The sequence below is a fragment of the Helianthus annuus genome, chromosome 2, assembly GCF_002127325.2.
Source record: "Helianthus annuus cultivar XRQ/B chromosome 2, HanXRQr2.0-SUNRISE, whole genome shotgun sequence".
NCBI lineage: Eukaryota > Viridiplantae > Streptophyta > Magnoliopsida > Asterales > Asteraceae > Helianthus > Helianthus annuus.
The window spans coordinates 2712399-2727566 of NC_035434.2; the positions used below are offsets into that span (position 1 = coordinate 2712399).

A 15168-nucleotide genomic window follows, 5' to 3' on the forward strand; every position below is an offset into this window, starting at 1 on the left:
TGCTATTGTGACAAAGAGAGAACTATATTCGGTGAGCACAAATCTTCTTGCTTTAAAGCGTTATCACCTATCAATCTTAATCTTATGTCTCTTCAACACACAACCATAAGAATTGTATTCATTTATATTTTAATCGAATTTTTAGCTTACCTTTATTCAACACCTAAGAGATTAGTTCAGCGATTCAGAGCAATTCATTTCTACCAGGAAGGAAAGGAGTTGAAAGGAAACAATGGTGAAATTGTACTAGATCACGTATAACCTCTTATTTGCCTCCGTTGGAGTCTACAACCGAAGGCCGGTGGGCTCACTTGCCTCCGGAACTACTCTTATTTGCCTCTGTTTTGTTTCTTGATAGTCAATTATGGAGGTTTGTTGATTTGCTTACATGTTATGTGTGAATTTTGGCGTAATCGTTTGATATGTTAGTAATCACGCACGTTATACACATAATCACGCACGTTGTCGTACGTGATGTACGTTAAGCCGTATTGTATTTTACACTTTTCCTATATATATAGGGTAAGGTTATTGTAAAAAAGATAGATTTTGTGAGAAAGGTAGGAAAGAATATAAACCATTAGATCTTTGATCTAATGCTTAATATTAAAATGGCAATTTTGTAATTAAAATAGTGTTTTTTAAATACTGAGTTGATTTCATAGGGGTAAAATAGGGCACTATACTTTCAAATCAATAACCGTATGTATTGTACCTGATTTCTCTCTCATTGCGATTCTTACGCTCAAAAAAACAGGATGTTCTTTCCCACCAAAGATTATAATCTTAATCAGATTAAAATGAGCCCTAAAATTCAAATCGTATACAAGTGTAAGAGGCAAAGGTCGTCATCTGAGACAATGGAACGAAGGACGAAGAAGAAGATGGATCATTCAAGCGGAAAAGACACTACAATCCAGCGGCTTAAACTACAAAAAATCAAGAAAACAACATCCGATTTTGAAAAAGGTTCGTCCGTCTTCTTTGATACTTTTGAAGTTTAATGGTGTTTTTTATAGTGTAAGGAAGTTTATGTTAACCAAGACCAAAAAGGGACAGATCGATTGTCGAATGGTGTTAAAACTAGGGTTTCGTTGAATAAGAGTGTTATAATGGTGTTATATAGTTCTTTTTTAGTTTGATTTGGTGTTATATCAGTTTAAGGTGTTATGTAGCTTGGGTTTGTTGTATCCGTTCAGGGTGCTTTTTTAAATGGTGTTATAAACCTCATGTTTAGTTCGATTTGGTGTTTTATGGTTTTTTTATACATAATATGGTAGTTTATGGTGTTTTTAAACGTGATGAGTATTTTAATATGTAGGGTGTTATTTATCATGGACTTATATGAAGGGTGTTATATATCGTGTACTTATATGTAGGGTGTTATTTATCATGCTGATTTATTTGAAGGGTGTTATTTATTCTGGTCATTGCAACAAAGTGTTATGTAGGGTGTTATTTATCCTGGACTTATATGAAGGGTGTTATTTATCATGGACTTATATGAAGGGTGTTATTTATCATGTTGATTTATATGAAGGGTGTTATTTATCCTGGACTTATATGAAGGGTGGTATTTATCATGTTGATCCAGAAGAAGGGTGTTATTTATTATGGGCATTGCAACAATGGTGTTATGTATATTCATCTCAAGCTGATTTACCTGAGGGATATAAATGCTCTCTGTTGTTTCAGGAATTCATATCAACAATGGGTTATTGGCTCTTGGTAATGTGATAAGTGCATTGGGTGATGACAAGAAGGGGGTCATGTTCCTTATAGAGAAAGGAAGTTAACCCGCCTTTTACAAGAATGGAAGACTGGAAACGTTTTTTGTATATAGGATATTGCCTTTTAATTGACTCATAAGTTCATTTTAAATGAATTTTCTTTTCACGACTCTCTCTTGGGGGAAGCAGCAGAACTGTTATGATAGGTACCATGCTATGAAACTTTATCATGTTTTATGATCTATAGCATTGCATATTGTAATTAATTAACTTTTATTACTTTTTTTTTGTTTGAGGTAGCTTGCGTATGTCCAGCTTATACCAATGCAGAAGAAACACTAATTAGAGGTGGCATATTGGGTTACAGGTCAATCGGGTAATTTTTTGGTGTGCAAATTGTTGAGTTAAAACTTTTTGTTTTATATCTGTTTTTGGTAATATTTGAATGTTTGTGAATAACATGATTTTGGAGGCTTTATGCATTGAAAGTTGACTTTGGGACCCACTTTTTTCAAGCTTCGTTTTTGATCGTATGCTTTTGACTAGTTATTGGTTAAAACATGAACTGGATTAATCCATTCAAGTAAATGTAAATGAATTATAATTATTACTTCTAATGCTATAAATTTATAGGAGTCATGACAGACATCGTGGTAAACTTTTGGAGGAAGGTGCGAGTGGGTTTCTGGGGAAACGTCTTGCTTCTCATAAAGATAAAGAAACCAATTATGAGGTCTTTCAACGAATTGTGCTCTTCGTCAACCAATAAGACTTCATTTGGAAGCAAAGACTGGGCTTTTGTATACTTGGCCAGTACGCCTCGACACTTTGGGCAACTTTGACCCATTTGAACCTGTTGTTTGAGCTACCACGGCCATCTCTAATACATTTGGTTTGATCATTTGTGTTATTTTTTGTTACTTTGAATAGGTTGAGGAGGAGACAAATGATCCATTTGTTGCTGATGCTATTGTGACAGAGAAAGAACTATATTTTAATCGAATTTGTTGCTGATGCTATTGTGACAGAGAGAGAACTATATTCAGTGAGCACAAATCTTCTTGCTTTAAAGCGTTATCACCTATCAATCTTAATCTTATGTTTGTTCAACACACAACCATAAGAATTGTATTCATTTATATTTTAATCGAATTTTTAGCTTACCTTTATTCAACACCTAAAAGATTAGTTCATCGATTCACAACAATTCATTTCTACCAGGAAGGAAAGGAGTTGAAAGGAAACAATGGTGAAACTGTACTAGATCACATATAACCTCTTATTTGCCTCCGTTGGAGTCTACAACCAAAGGCCAGTGGGATCACTTGCCTCCGGAACTACTCTTATTTGCCTCTGTTTTGTTTCTTGATAGTCAATTATGGAGGTTTGTTGATTTGCTTACATGTTAGGTGTGAATTTTGGCGTAATCGTTTGATATGTTAGTAATCACGCACGTTATACACATAATCACGCACGTTGTCGTACGTGATGTACGTTAAGCCGTATTGTATTTTACACTTTTCCTATATATATAGGGTAAGGTTATTGTAAAAAAGATAGATTTTGTGAGAAAGGTAGGAAAGAATATAAACCATTAGATCTTTGATCTAATGCTTAATACTAAAATGGCAATATTGTAATTAAAATAGTGTTTTTTAAATACTGTGTTGATTTCATAGGGGTAAAATAGGGCATTTATATACTTTCAAATCAATAACCGTATGTATTGTACCTGATTTCTCTCTCATTGCGATTCTTACGCTAAAAAAAACAGGATGTTCTTTCCCACCAAAGATTATAATCTTAATCAGATTAAAACAAGCCCTAAAATTCAAATCGTATACAAGGGTAAGAGGCAAAGGTCGTCATCTGAGACAATGGAACGAAGGATGAAGAAGAAGATGGATCATTCAAGCGGAAAAGACACTACAATCCAGCGGCTTAAACTACAAAAAATCAAGAAAACAACATCTGATTTTAAAAAAGGTTCGTCCGTCTTCTTTGATACTTTTGAAGTTTAATGGTGTTTTTTATAGTGTAAGGAAGTTTATGTTGACCAAGACCAAAAAGGGACTGATCGATTGTCGAATGGTGTTAAAACTAGGGTTTCGTTGAATAAGAGTGTTATAATGGTGTTATATAGTTCATGTTTAGTTTGATTTGGTGTTATATCAGTTTAAGGTGTTATGTACCTTGGGTTTGTTGTATCCGTTCAGGGTGCTTTTTTAAATGGTGTTATGAACCTCATGTTTAGTTCGATTTGGTGTTTATGGTTTTTTTTATACATAATATGGTAGTTTATGGTGTTTTTAAACGTGATGAGTATTTTAATATGTAGGGTGTTATTTATCATGGACTTATATGAAGGGTGTTATATATCCTGTACTTATATGTAGGGTGTTATTTATCATGATGATTTATTTGAAGGGTGTTATTTATTCTGGTCATTGCAACAATAGTGTTATGTAGGGTGTTATTTATCCTGGACTTATATGAAGGGTGTTATTTATCATGGACTTATATGAAGGGTGTTATTTATCATGTTGATTTATATGAAGGGTGTTATTTATTCTGGACTTATATGAAGGTTGTTATTTATCATGTTGATCCAGAAGAAGGGTGTTATTTAGTATGGGCATTGCAACAATGGTTTTATGTATATTAATCTCAAGCTGATTTAGGATAAGATGTATTAAATGAAGTATTTTAAATATAGTTTTTAATGTCTTCTATAGTCAGGTTAAGCCATCGGCTTAGGGGAAAAATGTACAAATCAAGTTTCAAAAACACAATTGACAGACCATTGGTATGTAGTGACTCAGAAACTTCAAATAACGAGGACAAAGGTATTCCAAATGTAGTTTAAAGTATAAAGAAACAAAAAACAATACAATATGCTTAGTAGCCATATGTGATTGTGTGTGTTTGTTGATGAGTGTTGTTTTTGACAATGTTAGCTTTGTATTAAACAGATGGCGATGATGGGATGAATGATGCGGGTAATGCACAAGGTACGTTTTTAAAAAATGATGTTGGTATTATAATTTGTTAACATATAAGAAATGATAAAAAATTATTTTGAAACACAACAGATATGACTGAATTATCAGACCAGGATGTTAATGATAGTCAACTGGTCGTACACCCATCCGTTCATATAAGATCAAAAAAAGGTATTATGTTGAAGTGTTTATATTTTGAAGTACTTGTTTACTAAACCAAATATTAAAAATTATTGTAGATTGGCTGCGGGACCTGGATGAGGATTTTGTTGACTCCCCACCGGGTAAGCGACAGAAATCGGCTGCCAAAAGAGGACCATCTCATGGAATGTATCAACCAGTGACGCAACCATATAAGCCATTCACGGGTGCACGGATCAGGCCAAAAGTAGGTATCGACAATCTGATAACACTAGCAGTCGGCCTAAATGATGAACAATGTCAGACAGTGGATGAAAGTGGGTTAGGTTCGATATTTGGTTATAAACTGACATGTGTGCCTATTGCTTTGGCAAATTGGTTAGTTACAAATTATGACCCAGACAATGGTGTTTTAAACGTGGGCGGCGGGCGCGTTGTAAACAAAACATCGGAGCTAGTTAAGGATGTTTTCCGGCTGCCTATGGGTCCAGCAGATCTTGCTGAGAAGAAGAAAGCAAGCAAAAGGAAGGATGTTGTTGTCCAAGCGTTCAGTGATCAGTTTAAGCATATGGACAGAAACCGCTTGTCACCGGTTCAGCTGTTGAATTACATATTACATTGGCAGGCTGATCACGGAAGACTGTTTGTACTTAACTTCTTGATTCTTTGTTAGTGCATGCATCTGTCGACTTCGTCTTGTATCGAGTCTTAGACTAGATAGATTAGATCAGGGCATGTTTTACGAGAAAATAGGAGAATTCTGTGTTTTAGAGGGTGATTCCGCTTGAAAGTGGAATGTGCACTTTCAAGCGAAATCAGATAGTTGAGATTTCGCTTGAGTTGTAAAATGATGATGTGTGTAAAATGCAACATATAAATCACATCAATTAAGGCATAAAACTAACCCTTTTTAAGTACTAATGTTGGAAAAAGAGTGTTTTTGTCTTCCTTTTGTATTTTCAGGATGAAATGAGCTCAAAATCACAAAAGAAGCAAAAAGACAACTAATTCTAGCATAAATACAAGAAAAGGAACAAAAGTGGACTGCCCGGACCCTCAACGGCACCTCCCAAGGCAAAGGAGAAGAAACAGAGTCTGAACACGCCCCGTGTCCAGCGAACACGGGGGCGTGCCCAGGAAGCAGCAGAAAAGACAAACCAGTAGAAGCTTCCATTGCCCACCACGGGGCCGTGTCCAGCGGGCACGGGGGCGTGGTGAAAGTACAGCAGGCGCATTAATTGTAATTGCGAATTACAATTAATGAAGAGAGAGAATGTCAGACGGGCACGGGGCCGTGTCCAGCGGACACGGGGCCGTGTCCAGCGGATACGGGGCCGTGTCCAGCCTTCTGTTCAGCCTATAAATAGAGGAGCTTGGTTTCATTCTCTCTCATCCCTTGGCACACCACCTCTCTCACACTTCATCCACCACCCACCACCACCATAACACCATCATCCACCACCATCATCCATTGTCCATCGTAGAGTGTGTGAGTCGTCTCGGGATCCAAGATTGATCGTAAGAGTTCTTGACAATCAAGGCCATGTTTGCCTAAGTCTCTTACATCACTTGGTGAAGACAAGTGTTTAGTATAATACTTTTTATTTTTAATCTTTTGCACTTTTTATTTGGTTTTGTATTAATGACTTTAATAACTATTTACTTATGTTGAAGGTGATCTTTCCTTATCGTTTGTCCGTGGTGTCTTGGCATTATTTTACTGTCTATATAAAATAAAAGATTTTCACCATTCATATCTCCACGGTCTATATGGAGGTATGTTGGCTACCTGGTCGGGGGTTAAGGGAACGGTTTGGTAAGGGTCTTGCCCTTGTTCAGCGTTTAGAGGTCCTGCTTGGGACCTGGGTCAAATTTAGTAGGATCTCCTTCAATGCCCATAGGTATTGGATGGCGGGGATCCAAACTCTTTGACCCCCTCTTAAGTTAACTACTATTAATACTATAACCCGACTATTTAGGACTGTATCCCTGCTGACTCAGACTACTTAGCCGAGGGTAACGTCACCGCCAAAAGCGGGGCCTACCACAATTTGCATTAATAACTTAATTCATTATCTTTCAATAATCCGACCCTTTAGGATTGTATCCTTGCTGACTCAAACTACTGGGTTGAGGGTAACGTCGCCTTCAAAAGAGGGGCCTACTACAATAACTAAGATAATCTCTTAAACAAGTGCAAAAGTGCGAAAATAATCAAAGGTTATACTAATACACGTGTCGGATCCAAGTGATTCATCTTGTCTATCTGTTTTTATTTTATTTTATTTTATTTTTCAACATTTAGTTAGTTTTTATTTTTCTTAGTTTAAAACATTTTTCTCACTTTTTGATTTGATTAGACGTTGAGGATAAACCGGTACTAAAAGCTCTTGTGTCCTTGGACGACCTCGGTATCTTACCAACACTATACTACGTCCACGATGGGTGCACTTGCCCATATGTGTGTTTAGTGTTAGTGAATATCGTGTTTTATAAATTTAAAACTTGGCTAAAAGTGTAAAAAGGGCTTAAATATATATCTAAAACATATTACACTACACACGCATCAAGTTTTTGGCGCCGTTGCCGGGGACACAAGGATTTTAAGAAAGTTAGGAATCAACGGCCTAATCATATTTTTTATTTTTCTTTAAATTTTTAGGAATTTTTATCAGTTTTTCAGCTTCTGCAGAGCTCAGCACGGGGCCGTGCCTGGTCGGACACGGGCCGTGCTCAGCATCGTTACTGGCAGTTTTTGTTTTTCAAGTTACAGAAGGCTGACCACGGGGCCGTGCCGGTGCAACACGGGGCTGTGTCCAATTTCCAGTAACTGGGATCTGAAAAACAATCACTGTAATTCCGACCACGGGGCCGTGTTCGCTCAACACGGGGCCGTGGTGAACCTTCTGACCAACATTCTTTTCTGTTTTTATTGCAGGACTTGGAACCCGACGCCATCCTCACGTAGTGTATGAGCTCCAGTTCCAATAAAGACATAAAAGAACCGCTAGAAGAACCCGAACGCTTTCTCAGAAAAAGGTTAAAAGCCAAAAACCAAGAGAAGGTTTTGGGTGATCCACCCCCAATGGCGGACCAACGTACCCTTATGGTTTATCTACGGCCCACCGTAGGTAATCTAGGCGCCGCTATCAATGCTCCGAATGTCGAAGCCAATAACTTCGAACTTCGACCGCATTTGATACAAATGCTCCAGAACTCCGCAACCTTCCACGGGCTTGCGGACGAGGATCCCCATCTACATATAACTAATTTCTTAGAAATATGTGATACCTTTCGGATCAATGGAGCATCAAACGACGCCATCCGCCTCCGTATGTTTCCATTCTCACTAAAAGACAGAGCGAAAGCTTGGCTCAACACCCTCCCAGCTGGATCGGTAAACACCTGGGATGAACTAGCCCAAAAATTTCTATATAAGTATTTCCCTCCTGCTAAAACTGCTAAATTAATGGCTGAAATTAATACATACTCACAAGAGGACGGGGAATCCTTATATGAAACTTGGGAAAGGTTCAAGGAGCTATTACGCAAGTGTCCCCATCACGGCCTCGCAATATGGCAACAAGTGTCCACTTTCTACAATGGATTGTTGCCACACACTAGGCAGACACTTGATTCTAGCTCCGGGGGACTTTTAGGTAACCGACGCCCACATGAAATATATAATCAGATTGAGGAAATTGCTCAAACCAATTTTCAATGGCACACCTCCCGGGGAAATAAGTCTATCGCCCCGGGCGCCCATAAGGTCGACGAAAGCACCTCTTTACAAGCCCAAATCGAGGCCCTTTCTTCAAAAATAAAAAAATTAGAAATGACAAAAACAGTCTCGGTTATATGGCTTGTGAGGGGTGTGGTGGGTCACATGAAAATTGGAGTTGCATGAAAGAAACTGACGATCAACAAGAAATGGTAAACTACATTGATAATAGACCTAGGCCGTCGGGTCCTCCAACGGGAACTTACAACCAAGGATGGCGAAACCACCCAAACCTTGGTTGGAGGGAACCCGGCAATAGTAGTAACCAACAAACCCAACGAATAAACTTTCAGCAATCAAGAAATGAGTCACAAAATTTCACTCAACAAGGTGGACGAGAAAGGCTCGAAGATACTATATCTCGCCTCGTCTCTGACACTGATAAGAAAATCTCGGAAAGATTTCTACAATTAGAATCTAATTTTAGGAATCAACAAGCTAGCATTCAAAACATAGAAAAACAAATAAATCAACTAGCACAAAATTTTTCCGAGAGACCGCAAGGCGCATTACCTAGCAATACCGAAACAAACCCAAAGGCGCAAGTTCACCTCATCACACTACGAAACCGCACCGTAGGGCCTGCAGAAGTACCTCCACCTGCGGAAGAAACAATGCCAACACCTTTGTAGGAAAAGAACTCTCCTCCATCACCAGAGCCTACCAAGGCTCCTCGAGTTCCGTACCCCGGTAGGTTAATTCGTCAAAAGACTAATGAGCAATTCGCAAAATTCGAAAGTCTGTTAAAACAATTGCATGTCAATATTCCTTTTATCGAAGTCCTAACCCAAATGCCTAAATACTCTAAATTTATGAGAGACTTCCTTACACATAAAAAGAAAATTGAAAATCTGCAATTAGTTAATCTAGGCGAAGAATGCTCTGCCCTCGTACTCAATAAACTACCCCAAAAGAAAATCGATCCCGGAAGTTTCACGATTCCATGCTTAATAGGGGAATCACCCGTTCGTAATGCCTTGGCCGACTTAGGGGCTAGCATTAACCTCATGCCCTCATCGATGTTCAAAAGGCTTGGCTTGGGAACCACGAGCCCTACAAAAATAAGCACACAACTCGCTGATCGATCCGTCAAGTTCCCACAAGGTGTCATCGAGAATGTCTTGGTAAGGGTAAGCAGATTCGTTTATCCAGTTGACTTTGTCATACTCGACATGGAGGAAGACACCGAGGTCCCCCTTATACTAGGGAGACCCTTCCTTGCCACAGCGCAAGCAGTGGTAGACATGAATGACGGAACACTGACTTTGAGGTATGGGGATGATGAGGTGAAGTTCGGAGTTGGGAAGAGAATAGAAGACAACGACCCAGTCAATTACATGAAGGTTATTGATTCAAGCTTGGATGCCGCTCTCCGACGGTGTAACTTGGGAAGCAAGGCACTCCACTCAAAAGATATATAACCTCGAATCGGGTCTAGCCAAGGACCCTTATAAACGTGGCGCACCACGGAGGCATTCCGCGGATCTATCCTTAGTTTAGTTTAATCTTTTAGTTTTTGCAGAATAAAACACACTCATGGTGGTAATGGATGAAAAAGGGAACGAGAAAAATGGAACCATGCAAGAAGAACAGAGCAACCCGACAAAAATCTCCATCACAGAAGGCTCAACACGGGCCGTGCCCAACCAACACGGCCCCGTGCTGAGCCCCCTGCAGAAAATCACCCAGTTCAGGTAACTGGACACGGGCCGTGTTCAGCGGACACGCCCCCGTGTCCAGGCTTCTGTTTCAATTCTCTAATTTTTGTTACTGGCACTTGACCACGGGGCCGTGCCCGGTCAACACGGGGCCGTGTCCAGGATGCCAGTAACACAAAACTTTGCTTTTAAACCCACTTTTACACATTCTAATCAACCAAAAACATTATTTTTGGACACATTGAGGACAATGTGTAATTTAAGTGTGGGGGGATGCTAAAACCTTGAAATTTTGCAAAATCCTAAACACAAGCCTTACACAAAACTCTATTGGAACCGCTAAACACCCCAAATTTTTTTCAAAAACTTTTTCATTTTTTTTTATTTACTTGCTTAGTTTAAGTTGGGAATAACAAGTTCTAAAAGGGTTATATTTTTACAAGTTTACAACCGATAGCGTCGTGATAAAAAAGGAACCAATATAAGAAAATTATGAAACGGCGTGACAAGCTTAGTTAAAAATTCGATTATATATACTTGATCACATAAAAACCTATTCCCACAAAAGTGAGTTTTGAGCCTTTATTGAGCATAAAAATATACACATCTTTAGACTAAATGCTCATTTTTCGTTTCTTGTGTGAATAGCCGCTTGGTTCTTACAAATCTAGAACTTGCCACGACGATACATTCCCGGTCCTTACCAACTTAAACCCAAGTAAGTAAACGACGGAGGCATTAGGACTAACCATTTTTCTTTCAAAACCATTATTTTTCATTTTTTTTTATCACCTACCCAAAAATCCCCCTAGATAGCCCCTTTGAGCCTAAACCTTTCATTTCATTACCCCAAAACCCTTTTTACCCACCAAAAACCTTTTTATTTTTCACCCTTTATTTTAGTAACAAGCTCGGTTTTTCGTAAACTTGCCCTTTCATGTGACGTAAAAAAAAAAAAAAAAAAAAAAAAAAAAAAAAAAACAATTTTGATGAAGTCAAAAACAAACAAAAGCTATATAAAAGCTTGTTTGGAGAAATACTTCAAAAAAAATAAAAGGTCACTAAAAACAAGGCATTTTACGAAGTAGGTATCGACAATCTGATGAAGTCAAAAACAACCACTGACGCAACCATATAAGCCATTCACGGGTGCACGGATGAGGCCAAAAGTAGGTATCGACAATCTGATAACACTAGCAGCCAGCCTAAATGACAAACAACGTCAGTCAGTGGATGAAAGTGGGTTTGGTTCGATATTTGGTTATAAACTGACATGTGTGCCTATTGCTTTGGCAAATTGGTTAGTTACAAATTACGACCCAGACAATGGTGTTTTAAACGTGGGCGGCGGGCGCGTGGTAAACAAAACATCGGAGCTAGTTAAGGATGTTTTCCGGCTGCCTATGGGTCCAGCAGATCTTGCTGAGAAGAAGAAAGCAAGCAAAAGGAAGGATGTTGTTGTCCAAGCCTTCAGTGATCAGTTTAAGCATATGGACAGAAACCGCTTGTCACCGGTTCAGCTGTTGAATTACATATTACATTGGCAGGCTGATCACGGAAGACTGTTTGTACTTAACTTCTTGATTCTTTGTTAGTGCATGCATCTGTCGACTTGGTCTTGTATCGAGTCTTAGACTAGATAGATTAGATCAGGGCATGTTTTACGAGAAAATAGGAGAATTCTGTGTTTTAGAGGGTGATTCCGCTTGAAAGTGGAATGTGCACTTTCAAGCGAAATCAGATAGTTGAGATTTCGCTTGAGTTGTAAAATGATGATGTGTGTAAAATGCAACATATAAATCACATCAATTAAGGCATAAAACTAACCCTTTTTAAGTACTAATGTTGGAAAAAGAGTGTTTTTGTCTTCCTTTTGTATTTTCAGGATGAAATGAGCTCAAAATCACAAAAGAAGCAAAAAGACAACTAATTCTAGCATAAATACAAGAAAAGGAACAAAAGTGGACTGCCCGGACCCTCAACGGCACCTCCCAAGGCAAAGGAGAAGAAACAGAGTCTGAACACGCCCCGTGTCCAGCGAACACGGGGGCGTGCCCAGGAAGCAGCAGAAAAGACAAACCAGTAGAAGCTTCCATTGCCCACCACGGGGCCGTGTCCAGCGGGCACGGGGGCGTGGTGAAAGTACAGCAGGCGCATTAATTGTAATTGCGAATTACAATTAGTGAAGAGAGAGAATGTCAGACGGGCACGGGGCCGTGTCCAGCGGACACGGGGCCGTGTCCAGCCTTCTGTTCAGCCTATAAATAGAGGAGCTTGGTTTCATTCTCTCTCATCCCTTGGCACACCACCTCTCTCACACTTCATCCACCACCCACCACCACCATAACACCATCATCCACCACCATCATCCATTGTCCATCGTAGAGTGTGTGAGTCGTCTCGAGATCCAAGATTGATCGTAAGAGTTCTTGACAATCAAGGCCATGTTTGCCTAAGTCTCTTACATCACTTGGTGAAGACAAGTGTTTAGTATAATACTTTTTATTTTTAATCTTTTGCACTTTTTATTTGGTTTTGTATTAATGACTTTAATAACTAGTTACTTATGTTGAAGGTGATCTTTCCTTATCGTTTGTCCGTGGTGTCTTGGCATTATTTTACTGTCTATATAAAATAAAAGATTTTCACCATTCATATCTCCACGGTCTATATGGAGGTATGTTGGCTACCTGGTCGGGGGTTAAGGGAACGGTTTGGTAAGGGTCTTGCCCTTGTTCAGCGTTTAGAGGTCCTGCTTGGGACCTGGGTCAAATTTAGTAGGATCTCCTTTAATGCCCATAGGTATTGGATGGCGGGGATCCAAACTCTTTGACCCCCTCATAAGTTAACTACTATTAATACTATAACCCGGCTATTTAGGACTGTATCCCTGCTGACTCAGACTACTTAGCCGAGGGTAACGTCACCGCCAAAAGCGGGGCCTACCACAAATTGCATTAATAACTTAATTAATTATCTTTCAATAATCCGACTCTTTAGGATTGTATCCTTGCTGACTCAAACTACTGGGTTGAGGGTAACGTCGCCTTCAAAAGAGGGGCCTACTACAATAACTAAGATAATCTCTTAAACAAGTGCAAAAGTGCGAAAATAATCAAAGGTTATACTAATACACGTGTCGGATCCAAGTGATTCATCTTGTCTATCTGTTTTTATTTTATTTTATTTTTCAGCATTTAGTTAGTTTTTATTTTTCTTAGTTTAAAACATTTTTCTCACTTTTTGATTTGATTAGACGTTGAGGATAAACCGGTACTAAAAGCTCTTGTGTCCTTGGACGACCTCGGTATCTTACCAACACTATACTACGTCCACGATGGGTGCACTTGCCCATATGTGTGTTTAGTGTTAGTGAATATCGTGTTTTATAAATTTAAAACTTGGCTAAAAGTGTAAAAAGGGCTTAAATATATATCTAAAACATATTACACTACACACGCATCAAATGACGATTTCGCTTGAATGGTTGTTGCTGATTTAGCCATAACTGATCATTCACATATTCAAGCGGAATCAAGCTGCCTATAAATAGTGCTCGAGCGAAATCAAATGTAATCGATTGTGAATTTCCATACCGAGGTGCTGTTGGTGTGAGATTTGGATGTAATCAGTGTAAAATAAATTCAACAAGTGTTTAAAGTGTATTGCAAGCTGTTTCGAACTCAGTTTCTTGTATTTCCGCACCTGAAACTGTTTCAAATTCCTCTGAACTACTCGTTCGGGTCGATACACGATCCTACAAGTGGTATTAGAGCTCAGGAGGAGGAGTTCTATACGATTCAGTTGGAAAATCTCTGTTTTTCTACACTTTCTTTCAAAATTTCAAAACTTCATGGTTAAAATCGGCTAAATTTTACATATATGGTGTAAAAGTGCATGTTAACAAAACCTTGAAAACTATACGCTAAAATTCAGACTAAAAACGGGTAAAAATGATGTTCGAAGTGATTCCGCTTGAACGGATCTCTTATCATTCCGCTTGAGTTTTATGACTGATTCCGCTCCAAGTTATCTATTTCAGCTTAAAAGTGTTGATTCCGCTTCAGGAGTTTTCTGATTCCGCTCCAGAGTACCAAATCAGAGATTCCGCTTGAGATTTACTGGTGATTCCGCTCCAAAACACACTTCAGTGATTCCGCTTCAACTCAGGATTCCGCTTGAAATCATTTATTGCTATTTCGCTTGAAATTTGAACTACTTATTTCGCTTGAAGTTGTTTCTGTTTGGAGGTTATTCCGCTTGAACTGGATCTTTGGTAGAAAATTTGATTTCGCTTGAACAAGAATCATGAGTGAAGATTTCTACAACGCGTTTGCCACATCTTCAGTTACTCCATCTTCGATTGCTCAAAATATGAATCTGGAGAACGAAACCGGAACAACACAAAAACCCCTAAAACTAATGAACATTGAAGAATATTACGGATGGAAAGATCGCTTCGAAAATTGGGTTCAAGCCAATCATCTTAGATCATGGGAGTGTATTCTAAAGAAGTATGTCTTACCACGTACTGATCTGCAAGTTGAGAAAGAAATATCTGAGTTAACTGATCAAGAAAGAGATATGTATAGAGCTGAAAAGATGATGATTAGTCTGCTTCAGCAAGCTATCAAAGAAGACATATTCGTATTGCTTCAGAATGACAAAGCTTCAATATCAATTTGGGATGCTCTTCGAATCAAGTTTGAGGGAAGTGAGAACATGATCAAGAGTAAAAAGGCACTGCTCAAGAAGGAATTTGATCTATTCACTAGTTTGCCCGGGGAAGATACAAAGAAGCTAATTGAACGATATTGCCACTTAGTGCGATCCATGTCAATGTTGAGCATAACCAA

General features: G+C 38.8%; 1 non-coding gene across 1 annotated transcript; it reads right to left on the minus strand.

Annotated features, from left to right (window-relative positions):
• Positions 1-8336: 8336 nt before the first annotated feature.
• LOC118490006 lies at positions 8337-8443 on the minus strand. The gene has a single exon (XR_004888017.1). It is a non-coding gene; the product is annotated as a small nucleolar RNA R71 (small nucleolar RNA).
• Between the last annotated feature and the right edge of the window lie 6725 nt (positions 8444-15168).